At 43.5% G+C, this 16418-nt stretch overlaps 1 pseudogene; it reads left to right on the top strand.

Annotated features, from left to right (window-relative positions):
• The first annotated feature begins 9087 nt into the window (after window positions 1-9087).
• LOC106993473 (hsc70-interacting protein pseudogene) lies at window positions 9088-10126 on the top strand (annotated as a pseudogene).
• The last annotated feature ends 6292 nt before the right edge of the window (window positions 10127-16418 follow it).

Below are 16418 nucleotides of genomic sequence, written 5' to 3'. Positions count from 1 at the left end.
CCACCCGCCCCGCCCACGCCGAGTGCTTCTTTGCCAGCCATCCTACCGCGAGCCACCAGGGGGCGCCGCTACTCTGGAAGACGCCTTACCACTGAGCTTTCAGAACCAATCCCTGAGCGCCAAGTGCCCACCCTCAACCAAAAGACCACCTGTTAGGGCGGGATAGCACAATGAATCTGGCTTGGTTGCACCCCCGCTATTCCAAACACATTTTAATAGTACATAAAGTATAAAAAGAGAAAACCAAAAGATATAGTTCCTGCCTAGTGCCGTGGCTCACACCTGTAATCCCAGTGCTTTGGGAAGCCAAGGTGGGAGGATTGCTTGAGGCCAGGAGTTTGAGATCAGCCCAGGCAACACAGCAAAGCCCTGTCTCTACAAAAAAAAAAAAAAGCCAGGTGTGGTGGCAAGCACATGGAGTCCTAGCTATTTGGGAGACTGAGGAGGGAGGATTGCTTGAGCCCAAGAGTTCAAGGTTACAGTAAGTTATGATTATGCCAATGCACTCCAGCCTTGGGACAGAATGAGAACTTCTCTCTAAAATATATATATATATATTTATATAATATATATATCTTTTATATATATATATATATATTTGGGCTGAAAATGTGTATATCTCTTTGGATCAGAAAAGGAAGATAAACCCAAAGCAGTGAGCATGGCTGAAGCAGCAGGATGGCTGCCCAATGCTACCCGGGGTTACAAATTCCTGGGCAGCCGTGGGCCCAGGGAGGGGAAGGACAAAGCCTCCCTTCCAGGAACTGAACCAAGCCACCCACTGTGCTGTCTCCAGTATCTCCTGTCACTAGCCACCTTCATGAGGCGTTTCTAGACCTGGGGTTCAAAGGGACAGGAGGAAGCAACTGCAAAACCTCAGCTGAAGACAGATGCAGTTGAACAATCAGAAGAAAAAGAAGAAAAAATCCAAACGCCTCGCATTGCACATGAACCTGCAAATCCAAAATTACAAAACACAGGAAGAACCTCATGCTAAGCCTAGCAGCCAGCAGCACCAACACTCTGAACATGAATCAATCCAGACAAAATTAGTTTTCGGAAGTAGCGTGACATCATGCATACATCGAGGCTGAGAAGAGAAAGAAGCAGCATAATGCTGTCATCCACACAGGTGAATGTCCAAATAGCACATGCCCCTGGCCTGCTGGGCAGCACTCCTTGGGGTCCACTCACAGAGAGGACCAGGAACACGTGTGCAGGTCCCCATGACCCTTTTCTCCTAGGCTAGCACTGTACTGCCTGGGAGGGGAAAAGAAGCAAAAGTTGCTTTCTGGGAGAGTCAGGAAAGGACATTCTACTGGTGACACTGCTGGTTGGGGGCCTATCCAGGACTAAAGCAGCCCCTCTCTGGAGCCCTGTGTCCTCAAAGAGAGACTAGTAGATTGAAAAAGTACTGGTTCAAGGAATGTGAAACCTGCTATTAATTGATTTATTACTTTAGACAAGTCACTTTCCTTCCCCTAAGTTCAAGTCCTGAATATCCCTGTTAATTTTCTGTCTCTATTATCTGTCTAACACTGACAGTAGGGTGTTAAAATCTTCTACTATGAAGCAACTACATCAACAAGTTTACAAAATAACCAGCTAGCCTTACTATTATTGTGTGGGGGTCTAAGTCTTTGTAGGTCTTTAAAAACTTGTTTGATGAATCTGGGTACTTCTGTACTGAGTGCATATATATATTTAGATAGTTAGCTCTTCTTGTTGAATTGAACCCTTTACCATTATGTAATGCCCTTCTTTGTCTTTTTTATCTTTGTTGGTTTAAAGTCTGTTTTGCCAGAAACTAGGACTGCAACCCTTGCTTTTTTTCTACTTTCCATTTGCTTGGTAAATTTTCCTCCATCCCTTTATTTTGAGCCTAGGTGTGTCTTTGCATGTGAGATGGGTCTCTTGAATACAGCACACCAATGGGTCTTGACTCTTTATCCAGCTTGCAATTCTATGTCTTAATTGGGGCATTTAGCCCATATACATTTAAGGTTAATATTATTCTGTATGAATTTGATGCTGTCATCATGATGCCCGCTGGTTATTTTGTAGACTTGTTGATATAGTTCCTTCATAGTGTCATTGGTCTTTGTACTTCAGTGTGTTTTTGCAGAAGCTGTTAACAGTCTTTCCTTTCCATATTTAGCATTTCCTTCAGGAGCTCCTGCAAGGTAGGCCTGGTGGTGACAAGTTCCCTCAGTATTTGCTTGTTTGAAAAGAATTTTTTTCTTCTTCACTTATGAAGCTTAATTTGGCCAGATATGAAATTCTGGTTTGGAAATTATTTTCTTTAAGAGTGATGAATATTGGCCTTCAATCTCTTCTGGTTTCTAGGGTTTCCACTGAGAAGCCTGCTATTAGTCTGATGAGCTTCCCTTTGTAGGTGACCTGCTCTTTCCCTCTGGCTGCCCTTAACATTTTTTCCTTCATTCTGACCTTGGAGAATCCAAGGATATTGTGTTTTGGGGTTGGTCTTCTCATGGCATATCTTACTGGGGTTCTCTGGATTTCCTAAATTTGAATGTTGGCCTGTTTTGTTAGGTTGGGGGAGTTTCCTGGATGATATATTAAAGTATATCATCTTGGTTCCATTCTCCAACTTGGTTCCATTCTCCTCATCTCTTTCAGGTACACCAATCAGTCATAGGTTCAGTCTTTTTATATAATCCCATAGTTCTGGGAGGTTTTGTTCATTCCTTTTCATTCTTTTTTCTCTATTTTTGTCTGCCTGTCTTATTTCAGCAAGATAGTCTTCAAGCTCTGAAATTCTTTTGTCTGCTTGATCTATTCAGTTATTGATACTTGTGGTTTCATTGGGAAGTTCTCAGGTTGTGTTTTCTAGCTCCATCGTGTCATTTATGTTCCCATCTAAACTGGTTATTCTGGTTACCAGCTCTTGTAATGTTTTATCATGGTTCTTAGCTTCTTTGCATTGGGTTAGAACATGCTCCTTTAGCTCAGCGAAGTTTGTTATTACCCACCTTCTGAAGCCTACTTCTGTCAATTCATCCATCCTCTGCCCAGTTCTGTGCCCTTGCTAGAGAGGTGTTCTGATCATTTGGAGGAGAAGAGGCACTCTGGCTTTTTGAGTTTTCAGTGTTTGTTTCACTGATTCTTTCTCATCTTCATGAGTTTGTCTAGCTTCAATCTTTGAGGCTGCCGATCTTTGAATGGGGTTTTTGTGGGGACTTTTTTGTTGATGCTGTTGTTGTTGCTTTCTGTTTGTTTTCCTTTTAACAGGCCTCTCTTCCATAGGGCTGCTGTGGTTTGCTGGAGGTCCACTCCAGACGCTATTTTCCTGGGTCCCTCCCACACCTATAGGTGTCACCCGAGGAGGCTGCAAAACAGCAAAGATGGCTGCCTGCTTCTTCCTCTGGGATCTCTGTCCTGGAGGGGCACTGATCTGATGCTGGTGGGAATGTTCCTTTATAAGGTGTCTGGCGACCCCTGCTGGGGGGTCTTGAGCAGTGAGGAAGGATGGGTCAGGGTCCAGCCTAAAGAGGCAGTCTGGCCACGATCTGCCACAACCCATGTGCTGTGCTGTGGGGAATTCCTCCTGGGTCAAAACCATCTAGTCTCCCCGGCACCAGCAGGGGAAAAATGGCAGACCCGAGCTGCAGTGATGGCCACCACCCCTCCCTGGGGGAGCTCAGTCATCTTAGGCAGCAGGCAGCTGCGGTGATAACGGCCTCCCCCACCCCTCTGGAAACTCTTAGCAGAGTTAACAGAACAGAGCTATTAACAGACCTGTGCAGAGTTAACAGAGCTGTGCAGACTCTCAGCAGCCACTTGACTGGAGACTGCCTAAAACTGCAGTCATGTGGCTGCTGAGACTCTGCACAGCTCTGTGCTTGGGACCCAAGGCCCTGGTGGTGTAGCTCACAAGTGGGATCTCCTGATCTGTGTGTTGCGCAGATCCGTGGGAAAGAAAGAGAGAGAGAGAGAGAGAGAGAGAGAGAGAGAGAGAGAGAAAGGAAGAAAGGAAGGGAAGGAAGGAAGGAAGGGAAGGAAGGAAACCAGCTCATCCACCATTTACTCCAAAAAGCATTCTTTCCCTTCCTTTGTACTCTTAAGGCTTACCTCTATCTTAGCATTTACCCATTAATTTGAAATTATCTGTTTATGAACCTGCCTCTCAACACTAACCAAAAGCTATTCAAATGGAGGGATCAGCCAGGCATGGTGGCTTATTCTGTAATTCCTTTGTGAGGCCCAGGTAGGAGGATTACTTGAGGCCGAGAGTTCAAGATCAGCCTGGACAACATAGCAAGACACCATCTCTGCAAAAAAATAAAAGTTTTAAAAAGGAGAAATCATAACTGGTCTTTGTGCCCCTGCTCTAAAGCTTACCACAATGCCTGCCACATACTGGGCCCTCAAAATAAATTATTGATTAATTTTCACAATGGGGCTACAAGGCAGGCATTACAAATGAAAAAAACTAACACCCAGAAAGCCAGTTACATACCAGGAGATGGGAGGGCAGCAACTTGAAACCAACTCTACTGCTAAGGCCTAGGCTCTCTCAAGTACAACCTGGAAGACATGAGTAAGCATGGAGGTGGAGATGAGAATGAGGTGTTGGGGCACCTGCCTGGGACATGATGCGTGAGGAATGGAGGGATATGAAGGTGGACAAGATTCTGGAGGGTGGAAGAGTATGGTCATGAGGCCTTGGCATTGTGGCTTCTAAGCAGAGCCCTGATAAGCTAAACTGCCTGGCAATGTCAGGCCGGGCAGGTTGGTCTGACGTTGCCAGTTTAGCTGCCCAGGCATGTCTGCTAGCTAAATCTAAATCCTGGGCCTGAGGCCCATGTCCCCACAAATACCCACAACTCTGCTGCACAACCATATTCAGAGTCCTGCACTTACTCAGCCTCTGCTTGCTGAGCAAGCAGACACTACCTCTCTTGAGTACAAGCCTCCAGGAAGTTCCTAATGCATATCAAGGCGGGAATATCCAAATTATATTAGAAGGCCAGGCACAGTGGCTCACATCTAGGATCCCAGCATTTTGGGAGGCTGAGGCAGGTGGATCACGTGGGACCAGGAGTTTGAGACCAGCCCGAGCAACATGAAAAAACTCTCTACAAAAAAAAAAAAAAAAAAAAAAAATAGCCAGGCATGGCAGCATGCACCTGTAGTCCTGGCTACTCAGGAGGCTGAGGCAGGCGGATCAATTGAGCCCGGGAAGTTGAGGTTGCAGTGAGCCATGATAGCACCACTGCACTCTAGGGTGGGTAACAGAAGGAGACCCTCAAAACAAACAAAGCAAACTAACACAGTATATTAGAAGATAAATAAATATGGACTTGTGTGGACAAGAGTGTCTGTGCACCTCAGCCTCTCCTGAGAGGTGCCTCTTCTCCCACCCACCTTCCAGGGGCCTTCCCCTACAAACCTAAACACAGAAGGCAGCCAATGAAAGGGACCAAGAGGCAGATTCATGAGATAAGCCAAGGAAATCCCAGGTCCAGGAGCCCATAGAATCAAGAGAATATTCTCAGACAGTAGCAAAACAGGAGGACTGTTCAACACAGCTAAATGCATGCAACAGAACATGGCCATCCCCTGCACGCCCTTCTCTGGAGCTCCTTAGACTAGAAGATGATTTCTTCTGGACAAGGAAGACACAGGACATGGGGTGAAAATAATTCCAGCAAAAGAAAGCTAAATACACCATCCCATGTTTGCAAAACACAGGAAAGGTAGCGAGGGGATGGAGAACCAAGGATAAAGGTAGGGTGCCCTTTTCTGGTAAACCGCATGCTAAACAAAGGTGAGGGGCCACAATTAGCTCATCAGCAGGGAACTCAGGGCAAGAATACCCTGCCCTCTGTTCTGTCCTCACCTGAAACTCTGGGACGAAGCCAACTTGTCACCTCCCTAAATGGTTCTAGAAACAGAAGAGTTCATCCCTTGCCCGGGGAAGGGATTTCTAGGTCTTCAGTTCTAATCATATTTGTTATGCACGAGTGGAGACATTCAGATACATGGCCCCCACCCTGTTTCTGCTCTGCAGACTGAGATAAGAGCCTTACGTTTACAAAATTTCACAAGAAACTGGAATTTGTTGCCCTTCTTTTCCATCTCCCCTCAGCCAGCTCCACTTTTCCTCGGATGTGACAGAGACTCGTTACCAGCTGGACAGCATACATCCCAGAGCTGGAGGGGAGCACGAGCGACCCTGACTCACCTGCCCTTGCTCAGGGAGGGAAGGAAACCTGTGAAACCTGGAAATCCCCTCTGGGGGAGGTGTGGCCAGCTCCTAGGCACCACCTCCGCAGAATTTCTCCAATCATAATAACAAGAAGGAAAACAAGCAGCTATCCAGTGCTTTCTCTCTGCCAGCCATCGTGCTCCACAAGTATTATGTCGTTAAAAGCTCCCAACAGCCTTATGAGCTGGGCACTGTCATTCTCCCCGCTTTGTGGATAAGGAAATAGAGCAGTCGCATAAATTGGTCTGGGGTCACCCTTGGTTTCCCATTGGAGTGTAGGCTTCCTGAGGTTAGAAGTTGTTTTTATGGGCTGGGCGCGGTAGCTCACGCCTGTAATCCCAGCACTTTGGGAGGCTGAGGAGGGCGGATCACCTGAGGTCAGGAGTTCAAGACCATCCTGGCCAACATGGTGAAAACCCGTCTCTACTAAAAATACAAAAATTAGCCAGGTGTGGTGGCAGGCACCTATAATCCCAGCTACTCGGGAGGCTGAGGCAGGAGAATCGCTTGAACCCGGGAGGCAGAGGTTGCAGTGCCATTGCACTCCAGCCTGGGTGACAGAGTGAGACTCCCTCTTAAAAAAAAAAAAAGAAGAAGAGGAAGAAGTCGTTTATATGATGCTTTGGGAGTGATATCAAGAACATAAAATGCTGACTGACCAACTGAAAGATTCGAAGCACCATGGGTATTTAATAAATGTTATTATTGATCGCTATTCAAAAATCATTAATATGATTTTACATGTCTCAGGAAGCAGTACCACAAATAATTCTGAAGTTACTGTATCAATAACAAATTATGTAAGTGACAAAATTGCATTTGTTCACAAGGCTAGACATTGAGCCTATTTGTTTTCAGGAGTGTGGACCTTATTTGTTTTTGTTGATAAGAAAGATAAGCTGCTCTGGTATAAGTAATGATATTTAATTGCTATTACATAGTATCAAATCAGTACAAAAGGAAAAATCACAGGTCACGAGATATATGGCAGAAGTTAGAAGAATGTAAGGGAATTAAATGAATTAAAGGCTGCTTCTGTGACTCAATTAATTGAATGATATTGAAAAGAGAAGGTAGAAAGCTGGATTCAGGGCTGATTTTCAGGAGCCTAGTTGTAAATAATTAGGCCATCCCTTGGATGTATACACGACACCAACACCTCACAGCCTCCACAGGAGCAGGGTTCATCTCCTCCTCCCAGTACCTGCAACAACAGAATCAACACAGAGACACAAGCAAGCATTTCCGCAGTCATAAACCCCACCTTTCTCTTATCATGCTGTTCTACCTTTCTTTTCCCTATATCCTTCACTTCTTACATTTTAAATCTTGTTTTTCTGTAAGCTGCTTCAAATCCTACCTGAATAAGGCAGGGTATCAGAAAATCAATACACTTTTCAGGAACTTAACCGAAGGGAATTTCCTGTGAGCAGCACATGGCCTTGACTTTGCGCCTGGAAAGGTGTCCTCATCACATCATTGTCAGACCACCACAGGAACCCACAGCTCATCCTGCCTCTTCCAATTCATGTCTCACTCATTAAACCGTCCTGTTTGTTTGTTTGTCTGTTTTCTACTGAATCCTCTGGTTAAACAGCAGGAGCAGTGCAGTCAAATGTCTTGATAAAATGTCACAGCTTTCCGTGAAATTTCTAAGTGTAGCTATGCAGCATGGAGGAAAAGCCACTCGGTTTCTAGTTACTGACCTGGGCGGACTTGGTTTTCTTCCGGGTTCCCGCAGTGGGTTTCCTCTCGAGCAGTGAGTTCTTGCCTCTCAAAGGAAGAAGCCACACTGGCCATGTAAAGAGAGTGTCCAAACCTTCCTCTTCCGTACCTGGAGAGACTTCCCAGTTCCTCTTCTGTTTGGGGACTGGGAAGCTCTGAGTCCCAACTTCTCTTGTCTGATTTCACTTTCTCACCCACCAACCCCTGCTCTCACTCAACCACGAAGTGCCCTCAACACTGATCTCTGCCTAAGAATGACTGAAATCGATGTCCAATTTTGGGGGGATGACTGATTCTAATGTTGGGAAGAGGAGCTTAAAAGATCCGACCTCCCACTCAGTGAGAAAGGGGTCCCTGAACACCTTTCTTGAGACATAACCTCCCTACTCCCACTTAAATGCGAGCAATTCCTGCTTTTTGCCACAGCGAGGCAAGGCATTTCTGGAATTTATGCTGCAAAGTAAATCTTTTTAGAGCTCCGGTTTCAAGACTTTGGGTTTTAGGCACCTAGATAGGTGTCAAGTTTTCATTTTGTTAAATAAGGATATTTAAAAAATAAATAGGTGCCCCCTTCTTTGCGGTCACACCGAGCCAGCGCCTAGGCCTGGAACTGGGCCACAGCACCTTAGCTTCTTCATCCACCGCCTCCCAACCATGGACCCCTGGAAAGTGAACGCACTTCAGGCTTTTGTGAAAATATGTAAGCAGGATCCGAGCATTCTGCACACCGAGGAAATGTACTTCCTGAGGGAGTGGGTGGAGAGCATGGGGGGTAAACTACTACCTGCTACTCAGAAAGTTAAATCAGAAGAAAATACCAAGGAAGAAAAACCTGATAAGAAGAAGGGCGCGGTGGCTCAAGCCTGTAATCCCAGCACTTTGGGAGGCCGAGGCGGGCGGATCACAAGGTCAGGAGATCGAGACCACGGTGAAACCCCGTCTCTACTAAAAATACAAAAAATTAGCCGGGCGCGGTGGCGGGCGCCTGTAGTCCCAGCTACTCAGGAGGCTGAGGCAGGAGAATGGCGGGAACCCGGGAGGCGGAGCTTGCAGTGAGCCGAGATCGCGCCACTGCACTCCAGCCTGGGCAACAGCGTGAGACTCCGTCTCAAAAAAAAAAAAAAAAAAAAAAAAAAAGAAGAAGGTGGAGGAAGACTTAAAGGCAGACGAACCATCACGTGAGAAAAGTAATCTATAAATTGATAATGAAGCTGTGATTGAACCAGACCCTGATGCCTCTCAAGAAATGGGAGATGAAAATGCAGAGATAATGGAAGAGATGATGGATCAGGCAAACGATAAGAAAGTGACTGCTATTGAAGCCCTAAATGATGGTGAGCTACAGAAAGCCATTGACTTATTCACAGATGCCATCAAGCTGAATCCTCAGTTGGCCATTTGGCATGCCAAGAGGGCCAGTGTCTTCGTCAACTTACAGAAGCCAAATGCTGCCATCCAAGACTGTGACAGAGTCATTGAAATAAATCCTGATTCAGCTCAGCCTTACAAGTGGCGAGGGAAAGCACGCAGACCTCTAGGCCACTGGGAAGAAGCAGTACATGATCTTGCCCTTGCCTGTAAATTGGATTATGACGAAGATGCTAGTATAATGCTGGAAGAAGTTCAGCCTAGGGCATAGACATTGCAGAACATGGGAGAAAGTATGAGCAAAAACGTGAAGAGCGAGAGATCAAAGAAAGAATAGAAAGAGTTAAGAAGGCTCGAGAAGAGCATGAGAGAGCCCAGAGGGAGGAAGAAGCCAGACGACAGTCGGGAATTCAGTATGGCTCTTCTCCAGGTGGACTTCCTGAGGGAATGCTTGGAATGGGAGGGGGCATGCCTGGGATGGCCAGAATCCCTGGACTCAATGAAATTCTTAGTGATCCACAGGTTCTTGCAGCCATGCAGGATCCAGAAGTTACGGTGGCCTCTTCCAGGATGTGGCTCAGAACCCAGCAAATATGTCACAATACCAGAGCAACCCAAAGGTTATGAATCTTATCAGTAAATTGTCAGCCAAATTTGGAGGTCAAGCGTAATGTCCTTCTGATAAATAAAGACCTTGCTGAAGGAAAAGCAACCTAGATCACGTTATGGATGTCGCAATAATACAAACCAGTGTACCTCTGATCTTCTCATCAAGAGAGCTGGGGTGCTTTGAAGATAATCCATATCCCTCTCCCCCAAATGCAGCTGAAGCATTTACCGTGGTTTGCCATTCATTCAGATAATGTTTTCCTACTAGGAATTACAAACTTTAAACCGTTTTTAAACCTTAAAAATATTTAAAACAAATTTAAAGGGACTGTTAATTCTTATATTTTTCTTTATTAATCATTTTGGATTTTTTCTTTCAATTATTGGGCAGGGAAGATACTTATGTATGGAAGATTATTGCTCTAATTTGAGTGAAATAAAAGTTTATTAGTGCAAGGCAAACATAAAAAAATAAATAAATAGGTGAAGGAAGGGAAAATCTACCATCTATAATCTACAATGATCATAGTTTCATAAAAGAAAGAACAACAAAACATCATAAAGCTATAATGTCAAAATAAAAGGCAGGCCTTTAAACCAAATCAATGTTTCTTTCTTTTTAAAAATGTCATAATTTTGCCCTCATCTCTGTCATGCCATGAAAACAGGTAAACAGTTGATCAAGATCATTGCCAGCCTAGAGTTTGGCAATAATTGCTATAAAGCAGGGGTTATTTTCCCAGAAGGCCTTGTGACCTGGAGCAGCTCAACCACCCAACCCCAGTCCACTGACCCTGGCAGGCCAACAAGGCAACACAAGTAAAGCACAGTGCAGATCCAGCTGTGCTCTTGACACGCAATTTTGGATTAAACGAAGACACAAATATGATCAACAAAAAGTCTTGAGCAAAGACAGAACAATTAACTATTGCTGTGATAAACTTCTCTCCAAGTTCTATCAAATGTAAGCAGATGAGGCACGTGTCCCACATGTACAACAAAATATACACATGGCATATTAAAATTAAAATGTGCTATATCTGGAATACATCTGAATCTGAAATGCTAAGCAGAGCACATGTGTATTCCCTAGGTAGTAGAGCTGTCCGGTGGAGAGAATTCCCAGCCGGTGGGAAGGAGGCCGGGATCTGGCCCTGACTTTGTCACTAAGTGGTTCTTAAGCCTGGGGCAAGTTGTTTAATTTTTCTGTGCTCAGTTTTCTCAGACATAATTAAGGGAGTTAGATTAAAATTATCTCTTAGGGCCAGTCCTGCTTGAAAATACTTAATCTAATACATAACAGCATGTTCCCTCTCTCTGAGAATTTGTAAGGCCTCAGGGAATGAGAAGAATGGTATGCATCTTCTCAAAAGCTGACCACGGGCTATCCCTAAAGCACAGGGATTCTCACTTTGGGCTATTCAAAGGCATAACACCCACAATGCTGAACCAAAGAGCCAGAGGCACAACCCAATTGGCTCATAAATCAATATATGTGGACTTGAGCATCCATTGTGGGTCAACAAATGAGAGTAAAACTTCTCCAGCTACCCCCAGCTCCCTGGTCACCCTTGTCCCTCGAGTTAACACAGATACTTGCCATCGGTGGTAAAAAACTTCTCTTAGAGTGTTGACTCTGTGGCATGCATGTTACATGCATTACCTCTTTTAAACCTTAACACAATCCTGCAAGGTTGGTCAAAGTCTCTCCATAATACGGATAAGAAAACTGAGGCTCAGGTAGGTTAAGTACAGTCCAAGGTTACAATGTGAGGAGCAGGATTCCAGTGGAGGTCTCTTGGACTCTAACATCTGCGCCCCTTCCTCATGTTCACCATATTGCATCCGTCACACCGCTGACATGCCCAAGAGACACATCAAAAACCCCAGGGCCCCTCAGACAAATGATCCCTGCATCCATCAGTGGTCGTGTCTGGTGAATTTCAGAGAATCTCCCATTAGACTTTGACCTTGGAAAGCCAACTGCTTCCTCCTCTCTGACAGCTCTCCTTCCCAGGGAGACCAACAAGGCATTGAAGCACCCACCAGACTTTCTACCGCATGAAGAGCCTCTGCATATAAAGCTGTAGGCAGACGGGCAGGCTTGGGGTGCACAGGGCAGTCATGGAACCTAGCTTTTCCAACTTTGATTAGTCTGGCATTTAATTCTAACCTGGTTTACTCAAACCAGCTGCTAAACGCTTGCTATTCAAAGTGTGGTCCATGGATCAGCAACTTCCTGGTATCACCCAAGAGCCTGTTAGAAATGAGGAATCTCAGGCCCCATATCAGACACACTGAATCTGTGTACTAGCAAGATGCTTCCGGTGACTTGAACATGCATGCATGTTTCAAAAGCTCCATCCAAGAATCACTGATGGGGCTTTTTGAAAGTGTGAATTTCCAGGAACTACAGTCCAGAATTGTAGAAAAGGGGCTGAAGAAATATACAAGGAGGCCCCAAAAATGTGTATTTTATTTCAAAACTTGTTTTCTTTTGGTCCTCTGTCCTCAAGAAAAATCAAGTCCTTTCCAGCTTGATTCAAAGAACAATTTTGTTTTATGAACAGCTGTCCCTATAGCCGTAGGGCTATAGGCCAGTAGACACGCCCCCCCTCCCTAGAGGACATGCCAGTGTCTTCACACAGGCCCTCTCTTAGGCTGAGCCCCATCTTGCAGAAAATGCATGGAACAATTCTACATAAATCAGAGTGTTCCCTTCTGAGTCATTTCCCATCCCCCAATCCCATGTCTCCCAGTTCATAAGATTAGACCATCATCCCCATATCAATAGCAGAACTCCTAAGTTTTATTTTCTACCATCCTGATCTGTATAAATTTAGGAAAGAGGGAAGAAGAAAGGAAGAAAGGTAGAAAACTAATTAACATTTGTTAAAATTTTATATTATATGTCAGGCCCACCCTGTTCCCTAAAATGGTTTTGGGGTTTGTTTTGTTTTCTTTTTTGAGATGGAGGTCTCAATATGTTGCTCAGCCTAGTCTCAAACTCCTAAGCTCAAGTAATTCTCCTACCCCAGCCTCTCAAGTAGCTGAGACTATAGGGGTGCACCAGAGCCAGCTCAAAACAGCTTACATACACCTTTCACTTAATATACATAAAAGTATGTAAGATTGATATTATTGCCTTAATTTTAGAAGTGGAGACTAAAGCTCAGATAGTTTAAAAACTCTCCCAAAGCAAGGATTCTGAACAGGACCCAATACTAAAGTCCTGTCACATTATTTCTGCTACCCCAACTTGCCTACATAACATATTATGTAAATAAAAATTTTGTTGAGATATAATTCACATACCATAAAATTCAATTTGGTAGTTTTTAGTACATTCACAAGGTTGTGAAACCATCCCCACTAATTACCTCCAGAACATTTCCATCATCCCCAAAAGAAACCCCAAATCAATGAGCAGTCATAGTCATTTCCCATTCCCCGCACCATTCCTAGTCCCTGGCAATGACTTTGTGTCTCTATGGATTTGCTTCTTCTGGATATTTCATAGAAATGGAAGCATACAATATGTGGTCTTTTGTGTCTGGCTTTTTTCACTTAGCACAGTCATTTCAGGTTCATCCATGTTGTCGCATGTATTGGTACTTGATTTATTTTTACAGCTGAACAACAGTCCATTATAAGAACATACCACATTTTGTTTATCCATTCATAAGTTGATGGACACTTGGATTGTTTCCACTTTTTAGCTATTATGAATAATGCTCCTATAAACATTTATGTACAAGTTTTTGTGTGGACATACATTTTTAATTCTCCTGAGTATATACCTAGGAGTGGAGTTCCTGGACCATATAATAGTAAGTCTATGTTTAGCTTTCTGAAGAAATGCCAAACTGTTTTCTAAAGTGGCTACATCATTTTATATTTCCACCAGAAATGAATGAGGGTTCAACTTCTCCATATCTGTGCCAACTCTTATTATTATCTGTCATTTTTATAGCAATAATTCTAGCTGTAAAGAGGTATCTCACTCAAGTTTTGATTTGCATTTTCCTAATAACTAATAATGTTGAGCACCTTTTCGCATGCCTATTGGCCATTTGTACATTTCTTTGGAGAAAGTATTCAAATCTTTGCCCATTTTTAAATTGGGACATTTGTCTTTTTGTTGTTGAGTTGTATTCTTTATATATTCTAGAAACTAGGCCCTTTTCAGATATATGATGTAGATTATCTTGTCACTTTTTTTTTTTTTTTTGAGATGGAGTCTTACTCTGTTGCCCAGGCTGGAGTGCAGTGGTGCAATTTCAGCTCACCGTAACCTCTGCATCCCGGGTTCAAGCAATTCCCCTGCCTCAGCCTCCTGAGTAGCTGGGATTACCAGTGCACACCACCACGCCTGGCTAATTTTTGTATTTTTAGTAGAGACAAGGTTTCATGATGTTTGCCAGGTTGGTCTCAAACTCCTGACTTCAGGTGATCCACCCTCCTTGGCCTCCCAAAGTGCTGGGATTACAGGCTTAAGCCACCGTGCCCAGCCCTTTTCACTTTCTTGATAGTGGCCTTCAAAGAACAAAAGTTTTTAGTTTTGAAGTCCAATTTATCTATTTTTTTTTTTTACTTATTTTTGCCTCAGGCATCATGTCTAATAAACCGTCGCCTAAATCAAGATTATGAAGATTTATACCTATGTTTTTTCCTAAGAGTTTTATAGTTTTACATTTAGACCCTTGGTTCACCTTGAGTTAATTTTGTATATGGTATGAGTAGGGCTCCAACTTTATTCTTTTGCATGTGGATATTCAGTTGACCCGGTACCATTTATTTCCCCATCGAGTTGTCTTGTTACCCTTATCAAAACCCAGCTAATAATAAATGCGTGGGTATGTTTCTGAAATCTCAATTCTATTTCATTGATTTATATGTCTCTCCTTATGTCAGTACCACACTATCTTGATTACTGTAGCTACACAGTAAGTTTTAAAATTGGGAAGTGTGAGTCCTCAAACTTTATTGAGTTTTGTTTATTTTTCAAGATCATTTTGACTATCCTGAGTGTGTTGTTATAGTTTTCTGTATACAAGTCTTGCATTTGTTTTGTTAAATGCATTCAAATGACCTATCTTCAAGTTCACCAATACTTTCTTCTACCAGTTCAAATATGCTGTTGAGTTCTTCTAGTGACTTTTTAAAATTGTAGTTATTGTACTTTTCCATTGCAGAAATTTCTATTTGGTTCTTTTTATCATTTTTATCTCTTTATTACTATTCTTTATTTGGTGAGACATCAATCTCATACTTTCCTTTAATTCTTTAGATATGATTTCTTCTAGTTCCTTGAACGTATTTATACGTTCTGAGTATAATCAGGCTGGGCACGGTGGCTTAAGCCTGTAATCCCAGCACTTTGGGAGGCCAAGGAGGGTGGATCACCTGAAGTCAGGAGTTTGAGACCAACCTGGCAAACATCATGAAACCTTGTCTCTACTAAAAATACAAAAATTAGCCAGGCGTGGTGGTGTGCACTGGTAATCCCAGCTACTCAGGAGTTAATATCTACGTTCAGTTAAGTTCAGTGTGTGGGCTTCCTCAGGGACAGTTTCTGTTTACCTGGAATTTTTTTTTCTTCTGTATAAGCCATATTTTCTTGTTTATTTGTATATCTTATAATTTTTCTTCAAAACTGAACATTTAAAAAACACGAAGCCAGGCAAAGTGACTTATGCCTGTAATCCCAGCACTTTGGGAGGCTGAGGCAGAAGGATTGCTTACACCTGGGAGTTCAATAACAGTCCAGAGAACATAGCAAGACCCTGACTCTACAAAAACTATGAAAATTAACCAGGTGTGATGACACATGCCTATAGTCCCAGCTACTTGGGAAGCTGTGGCAGGAGGATCACTTAAGCCCAAGAATTTGAGGCTGCAGTGAGCTATGATTGCACCACTTCACTTCAGCCTGGGCAATAGTGAGACCCTGTCTCAAAAAAATAAATAAATACACACACACACACACACACACAACGTGACAACTTTGGACCACCAGACTCCCTTCTCCTCCCTGAGTTTGTTTTAGTTGCTGTTCGTCGTTCTTTTTTTTATTGTTGTTGCTGCTGTTTCCTGACTTTCTTAAATTAATTCTGTGAAGTCTGTATTCTTTATCATGTGTAACTGCCAAAGTCTCTGTTCTATTTGCTTATTGACCAGCTAATAAATAGAGATTTTTTTTTAATTTCTTGAACTAATAACTCTGGAACCAACAAGTCCCCCAGTCTTTGCCAAGCACTTCTGCATGTGTGTTTTGGGGCATGCCTTCAATGATCAGATAGGCAGTTTACAGCTCTGCCTTAGCCTTCACTTCTTACTTGTGCAGAGCCTCAAGGTCAGCCAGAGGTGAGAGATTAGGGGCTTCTCAGGTCTTTCCTGGGAATGTGTGTAGCCCTGCACATGCACATGGCTTTTTAGATTCCCAGGGATTTGTCTAAGCTTTTCAAACCCCCTACAGACATCT

This window comes from Macaca mulatta, chromosome 14, assembly GCF_049350105.2.
Source record: "Macaca mulatta isolate MMU2019108-1 chromosome 14, T2T-MMU8v2.0, whole genome shotgun sequence".
Classification (NCBI taxonomy): domain Eukaryota; kingdom Metazoa; phylum Chordata; class Mammalia; order Primates; family Cercopithecidae; genus Macaca; species Macaca mulatta.
The sequence above is the reverse complement of the archived record's forward strand: the minus strand, read 5'-3'. Positions and strand labels throughout refer to the sequence as shown.